Genomic DNA, 11,441 nt, shown 5'->3' on the forward strand with positions numbered 1-11,441 from the left:
GTATCGAGACCGAGACAAGACTAAGACTTTGGGGGGGTTGAGACCAAGTCAAGACCAATACCAAGACGAAGGGCGAGACTGAGTCAAGACCAAAACCAAGACCAGACCAGTGCGAGTCTCACACTGCATGACACACTTCCGATAAAATGTGTAACATGCTAACCAGAGGCACTCATCAAATTGATCTGAAAGATCCACATTCTCATAAAAATACCCACAGAAAACAAATGATTTACTGCCATATATGCTGCCTATATGTGTGTATGTATAAGTGTTACCATGAGAAATGTCTTGATAAAATAATCAAACGGCATTGAAGAGGCAAATTTTATGTGTGGGAATTTTCATTTGTGTTCTACGAGCAACCACAGGAATAATGTTAACAAATAAATCAGACAATGCAGAGGCAGTTTAGTGATACCCCTGCAGTTGGGGTCTTGAAATAAAATCCAGAGTCCTCTTTGTCTGAGACTGAGACAAGACCGAAAATATTTAAAATATATATATATAAAAATCGGTTGATTCTAAGACCGAGACCTTCAAAAAGTGGTCTTTAGATCGGTCTCAAGACCAAGACCGATCTTGAGTACTACAACACAGGCTTTAAGCCCAACCATGTTGTTCTTTTCTAAACCCTAACTAAGTGGACCTGGTTGCCTTAACCTAAAGTGACACCACGGGGGCGTGACAAAACGGTGGTATGTGACGAGTTATAATGAGAATGTGTTGGAACTACCTTTGCAAAGGTGCACCATATTTTTCTCGCCGGCCAATCAGAGCAGACTGGGCTTTTTCAGTAGGGGGTCTTAAAGAGACAGCTGCTAAAACGGAGCATTTCAGACAGAGGGTGAATACGGGTATATTCAGAGTCAGTCAGTATGACAAGATAATGTGTTTCTTGAACATTAAAGCAGGTAAACATGTTCTAGTAGAAACCCAAAATACAAGTATGAACCTGAAAATGAGCATGATATGTCTCCTTTAACAGGCTGTGTACTTCCAAATAATATAGTTTTAAAAGGTTGAGCAAGTATTCAACTGGACTCCATCCCAGATATGGCAACAAACTGCACCTGGCCCGTATCTGAGCTGCTGCTTGTTACGGGGTTTTAGTGTGCGTTTTCCAGTTATGAATGTATCAAACATCTTTTATATAATCGTAAGATACTTGATGGTAACTGAGGGCGACCTGCCCTTTTTTCTGCAGATCAGTGCAGACTCTCCATGAACTTGAAAATCAATCGTCATGGCCAAATCAAGGTTATAATCAGCCCTTTCTTTTCACATTCCTCTCACAGCGTAATGCAGTTTTAATAGTCCAGCGATGCTCCAAGTTTGAGCTATCCACATTTGGCGCCAACTTGAAATCAGCGCTGTTTTGTTCATTGGCAAAAGATGAGCACATTTCACAAGACAACTTAGCGCACAAGGATGAGCAACATCCATGAAAATCCATGTATTCAGGCAAGGAAGGAAGGTAATGCAATAAACAAGAGGATCAGATGACTTATGAGCATGCCACAGTGATGACGGAAGCGCAAAGACAGTGTTAACATTTTTAAGACGACAAGCGTTGAATCTTCTTGCGGTTCTACAAATCGCCTGCCAATCAGACGTCGTTTCTGAATGATTGACAGCTGCAAGTCTTAGTAAACTTCATGTCGGGGGTTTGAGCGCACCTCAACCAATATGTGACAAAAACTGTTTTGCAGGGGGAGACTGGAATGTCTCCCAGAGAGGTGTGGTCTGTCTGTCGGTCGGTCTGTGTGTCGGTCTTTTGGGCTTCCATTTTACGGCGTGTTGGTGAGGCCTGCGCAGATACGGTTTCACTCCCCTTGGCAGAGCCGGGCCCCGCTGCTGACAGCAGGTTTTATTTGATGTGGACGTCCCGTGTTGGGTTTCAGAGCTGGCTTCAACATATGATCTCCATTATGACCAGAGGAGGAACGCATGCTGGTGGATGACTGGTGACTCTGGGCAGACAGGAGGGGAGGAGGAGAGGTGGAGGGGGGTGGAAGAAGAGATGGAGGAAGGCCAACAGATGGAGAGTGGCGTGGAGGGAGGGAGGGAGAAATGTAGAGGTAGAGAGACAAATGGATCAGGTGGACGACATGATGAAATGGAAGAATGAAATTAAAAACAGAAAGATGTGAAGGAATAAGTGAGAAAAGTGAGAATGGGGTTTTAGTGTAAATTCAATCCAGTTAAATAGCAGCCAGGCCCTAACGCCTTCTTATTTAGCTACATACAATTAAGCCGGTGTTACACAATACTTTATTTCATGCATTTTGTCCCTTATAACAAAGACTTTATGCAGAAAAATGTTCCGATTTTTCAACAGATAACTATTTTACAGTCTACGGTCAGTGGTTTGATTTGATTTCATGGTCTTACCACACACAACAGATGTTGATGACACTAAGGAAATTATATAAACATATAATAATAATAATTATAGCTGTAAAAGTTAACGCGATAATAACGCGTTAACGCAAATTCATTTTAACGGCAATAATTTCTTTAACGCATTAATGCAACTTGCAATTTTTAGGTTGTTGCGGGCTCAGTTTTATCCATCGGTACCGACTATGTCATTCTAGCTTGTCACGAAGGAGGTTAAATAACGCTCCAAACTTACGCTAAATTAAAGGAAAAACTGTCATGGCCATTTTCAAAGGGGTCCCCTTGACCTCTGATCTCAAGATATGTGAATGTAAATGGGTTCTATGGGTACCCACGAGTCTCCCCTTTACTGACATGCACACTTTATGATAATCACATGCAGTTTTGGGGAGAGTCATAGTCAAGTCAGCTCACTGACACACTGACAGCTGTTGTCGTCTGTTGGGCTTTAGTTTGCCATTTTTTTATGCTAAATGCAGTACCTGTGAGGGTTTCTGGACAATATTTGTCATTGTTTTGTGTTGTGAATTGATTTCCAATAATAAATATATACATACATTTGCATAAAGCAGCATATTTGTCCACTCCCATGTTAATAAGAGTATTAAATACTTGACAAATCTCACTTTAAGGTACATTTTGAACAGATAAAAAAATGTACGATTAATTTGCGATTAAGTATTTTAATCGATTGAATAGTAATATATATTATATCTTGTTTTAGATATACAGATTAATTAGCGATTTTAATATAAATGGGGCTTTTATTATTTTTGTAAAACAAGTTTACCAAGACAATTTCAGTTTTCTCCCCATGGACATCATGTAACATCTGTTCATTTACTACATACAAGTCATTGCTATTAATGGCGTTGGTGTTATTGTGATTTTATGTCTTTGAAGAATATAAGCTTATGTAATATCATTCTAATTCAACTTGTTTGATTTTTCCCTATTTAATAAAGTAATTTAGTCCATAAATGTCAAGATGCAAACATAAAGTCCATTACAGTAATATTTACATATGAGAGCAGTTTAGCTTAATGAAAATAAATCTGTGTTTTCACTGAAGAGATTACAAATGACTCATCTTTTTCATTTTCAATACTCCGCCACACAGAACACAGTCAGTCTGCACAGTCTTCACGTTTGATCATTTTTATCAATTTTATCTGCTGTATGTCATAGATTAAGAGATACTTAATGATATCACAAGTCAACTTTATGAACCACTTTCAGCATTAGTTCCACTGTACTGAAAACGAGGAGGATGTAATGCCCTTATATTACATACAATGAAATGAAAACAATAGTAGCTCAGGATACAAACTGCTGATCTCGTACACTATGCTTCATGAAACTTAATTATATGTTGCCACAATATCTAATTGTTACTTAAATAACTTACCTAATGAAGCCCTTTTAAAATCTGGAATATGTTTGAACTAATAGATTCAAAAGGTGTTAGGTGGCGTTTTGTTTAAAGCCAGATGAATTAATTACAGAGAAAGTCTCACATAGCACCTGCTGTGAAAGGTCAAAAAGATAAGTGACTTAACTATGGCAAACAGAGCTTTTGTTCAACAAATTTATTAATTCTGTGTAAGGACGTCTAATGAGTCAGAGTGCAGAATAAATGACTTTAGGAATATACTGTCAAAGTTAACGCGATAATAACGCGTTAATGCAAATTCCTTTTTGACGCCACTAATTTCTTTAACCATGTCATACTCTTGTCATGAAGGAGGCTAAATTACGCTCCAAAATTTTTAAATTTTGGCGAGGAAAAACTGTCATGGCCATTCCAAACAGGTCCCTTTGCATTAACACAACATGTGATTTTTAGGTTGTTGTGAGTTCAGTTTTAAAGCTATAGTGAAGACACTGGTATCATATAAGACTAGAACACCTAAGGAATCCATAGGTACCAACCAGTTACAGTGACTCAAACTCCAATGAAATAAAGAAAAACATCAAAGCAGGAAAACGGTGATGGAAAGATAAAAAAAAACACCACAATTACCACTTCTATTTCAATAATACTGCATTAAATTAAATGATGTTGGCAAAGGTTTCCCCCTTAAAATAGGTATTTTGTAAATTTTTTAGTACATCATATTGATTTTTACTCTTGTTGCCTTGAAGGGGGTTTCACCCATAAATAGAAGGGCTGTCAAAGTTAATGCGATAATAACGTTTAACGTCACTAATTTCTTTAAGGAATTAACGCAGAAAATACAAGTATGAACCTGGAAATGAGCATGATATGTCCCCTATGAAAGAAAAAAGCACACACAGATACTCCCATATTTATTTTCTATAGTAAACACTTCTGTTATACAGCTGCCACGTAAACTAGTTTATTCTGGTTTGGTACCAACCATGTCATACTAGCTTGTTGCCAAAGAGGCTGAATAACGCTACGAAGTCACGCTAAATTTTGGCGAGGAAAAACTGGTATTGCCATTTTCAAAGGGGTCCCTTGACCTCTGACCTCAAGATATGTGAATTAAAATGGTATTTATGGGTACCCACGAGTCTCCCCTTTACAGACATGCCCACTTTATTATAATCACATGCAGTTTTGGGCAAGTCATAGTCAAGTCAGCACACTGACACACTGACAGCTGTTGTTGCCTGTTAGGCTTGAGTTTGCCATTTTTTTATGCTAACTGCAGTACCTGTGAGGGTTTCTGGACAATATTTGTCATTGTTTTGTGTTGTTAATTGATTTCCAGTTATAAATATATACATACATTTGCATAAAGCAAGCATATTTGCCCACTCCCATGTTGATAAGAGTATTAAATACTTGACAAATCTCCCTTTAAGGTACATTTTGAACAGATAAAAAATGTGCGATTAACAATGGACAATCATGCGATTCAATATTTAAATCGATTGACAGCCCTTAAATATACAAAAGATCATCGTCGTGCACTCCCTCCATACATCAAATTACTGTCAAACTCCCAACTGGAGTGATAACTGACATAAAATGGTGACAGTTATATAAGCAAAACCGTCTCCTCATCATCAACAACAATCGGTTCTGACAATTAGAAATCAAACCTCACACAGATGATGCTCTGGCGTGACCTTCAGGGGGCCGAAAATTTTCATTCAAGCACCAGAAATTAATTTCACGTCATTAAGTGTGCATATCCAGGCTGTTTATAGGGGGACAGCCTTGCAAATGTAATTCTCTCAATAATGGGTTGCATTATGGTATATAGCATCGCATCTTCCCTTGTGTTGATAATAACTTGGCCTAACTCTATAGCACCAATGTGTTTAATAATTTGATGGAGGAGGAAGAGGAGGATGGGTTGGGGGGGTGAAAAAAAAAATCATATTTATTGGATTTAACTGTTTTGGGGGCTCTCTCTCCGTCAAATTGAGCCTGCACACCATTCTATAATTCCTTCTTATCGGCCAGAGGCTTTAGTTATTTACTTTAAAATGGACTAATTTCTTATTCCAGCAGAGGGAGGACAGGCTGCTGACTTGAACAGCTGCTTCATGACCCAAAAAACTGTCAGTCTTTCCCTGGAATAAATTGTGGAATGTTCCATTTGGCACTAAGGGGGTGGCTTAATCTGGGCGATACCACAAACTCCTCAAGAAACGAGCTGTTTTTCTGCTCTAGCGAAATAAACACAATTATAAGACTATATTAAAGATATTTATGTTGCATTGTGTGATAATGAGTGATGTTTTGAGGCATATTGGAGGAGCTGTTTTGCAGAGCTCACCCCCGCCTTGCAGAGCAGAGATTCGTGTAGGCTCATAGTAGAATCAATTCACAGAGAGGGCAGCTTGAAACCGGCCGCTCATGCCTGTGCGCCTAGTTTGGAGAGAGTGGCGTGTCGGGCAGCTTGGAGTTTAATAGTCCGGGTAGCATCCGTGCTGTATGTACATGTCTGTCTCTCCCCAATGTGTACGTGCATGGCTGTTTAAAAAAAAAAAAAAAATGTGCTCTGAATTTTTGATTTGACATGTTGTTAAAAGATCTGATTGAATCCTTGTTTTTTAGGTTTGTGACAGATGTGGTGAAATAAAGTTCCAACCATGCAGGTTCGCTCTGGTGGATGTGTCCCTCCATCTCTCTCTTATTCTCAGTGTAGGTGTGTGTGAATCAAAGCGACAGAGATGGAGAGTGTGTGTGTGTGTGTGTGTGTGTGTGTGAGCATTTCCCTCCCCAAAAAAAACACCAAACTTTTTCACCGTGGCAAAGCAGACACTTGTCACACACAGTTGGCATGACTCAGATGGCTGCAAAGTTGACAGGTTTCATGCACAGATACCTCTGTTATTTGTTATCCATGTGTAAAAAGAAACAAAAAAAATCCAACATTCAAGATTTCAATTTCAAGATTTGTCAAATATCGGAAAACAGTTCAACCATAACACCAAAATAGCCAAATATATTTTCAGTTTAAAGCTGCAGTAGGTGGAAATGGAGCAAATACGATTTAAAAAGAAGTTATTTTTTTTATATAAAACGGTCACTATATCCTGACAGTAGTGCATGAGACAGGTAAATCTGAAAACAGGTAATCCGGTGTCCTCCGGTGCTCCTAACGGCATCCGCAAGATTTCACAGACCGGAGGAAAACAACCAATCAGAGCTGAGCTGGAGCCTTCCCGTCTCTGAGCAGCTGTCAATCACTCGCGAACTCCGATCAAACGATCAAACTAGGCAGCGCTGATCAAATATGAATCAATATTCTGTTACTGTAATGACTATTTCTCTCCTCAAATGTTTTCAGCAGTACTTACATTTGGGTACTCGCTGACACCGAGTACCGATATGAGTACTTCTCTGTGCCAAAACACCCTCGTTAGCAGCCAGCTGGAGGGTGTGAGCGACACACGGCAGGCTGGGGAGTCCCGCATACGAGGCGGTGCGCCGCGACCGGCTCTTGGTCGGCTTGGAAAGGCTCGGGACGAAGGCGGCTCGCGGCCGCAGCTTTACATCACTCCCCACCCGGACCTTGCCGCACCATGGACAAAGGGCTCGCTGAGCCCTCTCTCCCTGCCGGGTAGGAACAGGACCCCCTACTCCCTGTGCGACTGTCGACCGGGGCGGACTGTCCTCAGTGTGTCCCAAAACGCGTCATGCCGCGGCCCAAGTAAAAGGCGCCAGGGGTCTGCAGCGATGTCGGCAACCCATCCGACCCATCAGAGGGCGCAAGCGAAATTCCGTGGCTCAATGAAAGTGAGGACCAACGTGTGCCGGCTGAGGTGGGATCCCAACCCAGCGGGGTCGGGCGCACCACCGGCCCGTTTCACCCGCACCGTTGGGGAGGTGGAGCGTGAGGACCCAAAAGATGGTGACAAGAGGTTAATGTCACGCTGCGGTAAAAAGTGGTAACGGTGCAGAGCCATTTTGCGAGTACGAGTATATGAGCACAGTATCGGACTCGATACCCGATACTGGTATCGGTGCATCCCATAGTTTTCAGAAACATCTTGTAGTGTACTGTTGAGCTGTAAAATGAGAATGTTTATGACCCGGCAGCCATGTTGAGATCAGTTGAGGAAATACCAAGCACCTTCCACCAGTCGGAGCACAGCCAATAGGAACGCTCTCTCGCTCTCTGAAATGACCTGTGATTGGCCAAAGTCTCCCGTCACGGGCTAGATTTTTTTTAAAGCCTGAAAACAGAGCCATGAGGAGGTGCAGTAGTCTCTCTCAGAACACTTGAATTACAACATGCTGAAAGGTTATTATGTAATTTTTTGCTCAATGATGCCAAAAATATATACTGCCTACTGCCACTTTAAATCTATTTTAACTCTGTGGCATCTTTAATATTCATATTTTTTAAAAGCCAATTTACACAATCCCATTAAGACCACTCATCTCCAGGTCACTTTCTTGCTCAGGGTACACAGAGAGAGAACACATTACATGTTCATCATTTTCTCTGAGTGTAATCTCTGAGATGAATTATTCACAAATATACACTACAATAGACTGTCCAATCAATCCCCCTGATGAACTCTCCTTCTCCTGCCTTTAACTGTCTCTGACTGTCGCTCCTCTCTCATTATTCTGTTCATTTCCACAGCCAGTCACACACACACACACACACACACACACACACACACATGCTGCTGTGTGTGTATTTGCCTGTTTATATATATATGTGTGTGTGTGTGTGTGTGTGTGTGTGCGTGTGTGTGTGTGTGTGTCAGTGGTGGTGGCTTGTTTAATGCACTGCAGGTTGGCTCCTGCAGCAGGTCTGGCCAGATAAGAGCAGCACACAGCTTTCTGCTGGGAGGGAGAGAGGGAGAGAGAGAGAGAGAGAGAGAGAGAGAGAGAGAGAGAGAGAGAGAGAGAGAGAGAGAGGGAGAGAGAGAGAGAGAGAGGGAGAGAGAGAGAGAGAGAGGAACATTGCCTCTTCACTCACATAAACCATTAAATTGTAATAATGGGGCCACCAGCGCTCAAACCTGGATCCATAGCGCCCCCTGTGGGTGATTAGCGGAGCGACAGCCCAAGTGACTGGTTAGTCCTGGTTAGTCCTTGTTGCTGGTTAGTGCTGTGTTTGTGCCACCCCGCTGCTGAATGAGGCACTCGTGACTATTATTTGGGGTTGATTAGACTAAATATGCAACAATTATTTTTTTTCCTTTGCAATTTGAAGAAGAAGATGAGCAGAAAGAGTGAGGGAACGGAGAGATCAGGAGAAGAGAGGGAGGGAAAAAAGAGGTGAAGTCAAAGAAAATGATCATCTTGAGATGGGATCACACCGGCCGCGACGTCATTGGCCCCTTCCCAACTTCCTACCACTCTACTTGCAGCGCTCTTGCTCGGACCACACCCATCTTCGAATCAGCCTTCATTTTGATCTCAACTACACACATGTAAAGTTTCATGACTGCATCTTGCACTGTTGGGATGCTATCTATCGCGGTGACAAAATCGGTCCACAGACAAACAGAACACCTGGCAAAGTACTCCAAACCAGGCGGCAACCTCCGGGTCTGAAAAGTGAAGCCAATGCTGAAGTGCCTTAAACCTGCATTCTTTCTAATAGCCAGCAGAGGGCGACTCCTCTGGTTGCAAAAAGAAGTCTGATTGTATAGAAGTCTATGAGAAAATGAGTCTACTTCTCACTTGATTTATTACCTCAGTAAACATTGTAAACATGAGTTTATGGTCTCAACCGCTAGTTTCAAGTCTTCTTCAATAAAGCATGATGTTCATTTAGTAAATGATGGTACCATTTAGAGTCAAATAGACCATAAAGCAGGGGATGCTTTAGGGCGTGGCTACCTTGTGATTGACAGGTCGCTACCACGGCGTTGTCCGTGTATTCGTCTTAGAACTTTAACCCTTTCACCGTGTGTTTTCAATTCAAAAGATATTTTTGGTCACCTAAAAATGTCTTATAGTTTAGCTCCACCCTCTCGTGTCATTTCTGGTTGCAAAAAACAATTTGACGACGGCCAAAAACAAAGATGGTGATGGTTAAAACCAAGATGGCGATGGTTAAATACCAAGATGGCGACAGGCCAAAACCAAGATGGCGATGGTTAAAAACCAAGATGGCGATAGGCCAAAACCAAGATGGCGATGGTTAAAACCAAGATGGCGATGGTTAAATACCAAGATGGCGACAGGCCAAAACCAAGATGGCGACGGCCCGAAACCAAGATGGCGGACGCCAAAGTGCCGAACTCGAGGCTTAAAAACCATAGTCCACAAACCAATGGATGACGTCACAGTGACAACGTCCACTTCTTATATAAAGTCTATGCTCAAAACCTCTTCTGTGGTAGTTCCCGCTACAGTTGGTGTCTCCAGGACCACATTTCGCAATGGTGACTCACATACAGACTCACAAAGCGAAAACAATACCTGCGTCGCCATGGTTATACCTTGGAGCCGGGTACTATGGCTACACCATTGTGGACATGTCCTCAGTGATGTTTCTGTTTTGCCTCGGCATATTTAAAAAAAAAAAAGCCTTTTTTCTTCCAGAATTGTATTCCTGAAAATGTTGAAACATTGAAATATAAGTCCCTTGGTGGCTAGTCAAATATTTCTAAGTGGGAGTGGCGTTGTGGTGGGAGAGTTTGGACTCATGACATCAGTATTATTGATATATTAAATTACGCGTAAGGCCCTGTCTGAAGCCACTGTCTTGTGTCAGGAAGAACAAAACATCAGTATGCCAGTGGCTGAAATGGATTATCCAGATTTGCTTGATGATGGTCGACACACTGCGTTTACTGACGTGTGTGTTGTCCTTCGCCCGAGGCTGCAGGGACCATAAAATTTCAGTTTATCTTCCCCTGCGTCAACAGAGAAGTACTGATTGTGGGAGACAGAGAAAGAGTGAGACAACAGAGCCCATTTGCATTAAATGAGTCAACGCGTCAGTGTGAAAAATACAATCCGTTCCTAATCTTCTTCATTTTTTAGTTTTTCCTCCTCCACCACGTCCACACACAAATCTATTTTTAGCCAGATCTGTTAGACACACACACACACGAGACCCCCTTACCTTTCTCTCTCCAGTCCGTCATCAATGGGAGCCCAGCTGCTGCCAAACTCATTCACTGCACACAGAGCGAAGGCCGGGCCCGGTCAAGTTCCTGAAGTGGCACTACAGTAGGCAATTTTTCTCTCTTTACCTAAAGTGTCTGAATGTATGGCAGACAAACCAGAGCTGTGATCCAGACTGCACCTCCTGTGTGGTGGGTGAAAAGGAAGTCAAAGACACAAATTTGCACCCTCTGCCCACACAACAGGACCTGGTATATAAGAAAACAACAAAAACTCTGAGGATATTCTTGCTCTAAAAAGTTACTTGTTCTCAATCCTGGTTGTTCAGAGAGCACAACTTCCTCTGATTCCTTTAATTGTCGTCACCTGGGTGGCATCAGTGCTGCCTTCACAGACCTACAGTACGTATGGTGACCAGCAGCACCGCCACACTTTCCACACTGCACACTTTATTCCTGCCAAAACATCAGAGGCTAATGTAACGTAACACCCCTCTTCTTGTAGAGAAGCTTCC

The 11,441-nt window shown here is 42.0% G+C and overlaps 1 long non-coding RNA gene across 2 annotated transcripts in view; it reads right to left on the reverse strand.

Annotated features, from left to right (window-relative positions):
* Window positions 1-11,441, reverse strand: part of LOC141767996 (uncharacterized) — a 52,327-nt gene extending 40,886 nt beyond the window's left edge. The window contains exon 1 of one of the 2 annotated variants that reach the window (XR_012593979.1): window positions 10,926-11,441. This is a non-coding gene — a long non-coding RNA (uncharacterized LOC141767996). The remainder of the gene's footprint in view (window positions 1-10,925) is intronic. The other variant, XR_012593978.1, reaches the window with a different exon arrangement.

Source organism: Sebastes fasciatus, chromosome 5 (genome assembly GCF_043250625.1).
Source record: "Sebastes fasciatus isolate fSebFas1 chromosome 5, fSebFas1.pri, whole genome shotgun sequence".
NCBI classification, from domain to species: Eukaryota; Metazoa; Chordata; class Actinopteri; order Perciformes; family Sebastidae; genus Sebastes; species Sebastes fasciatus.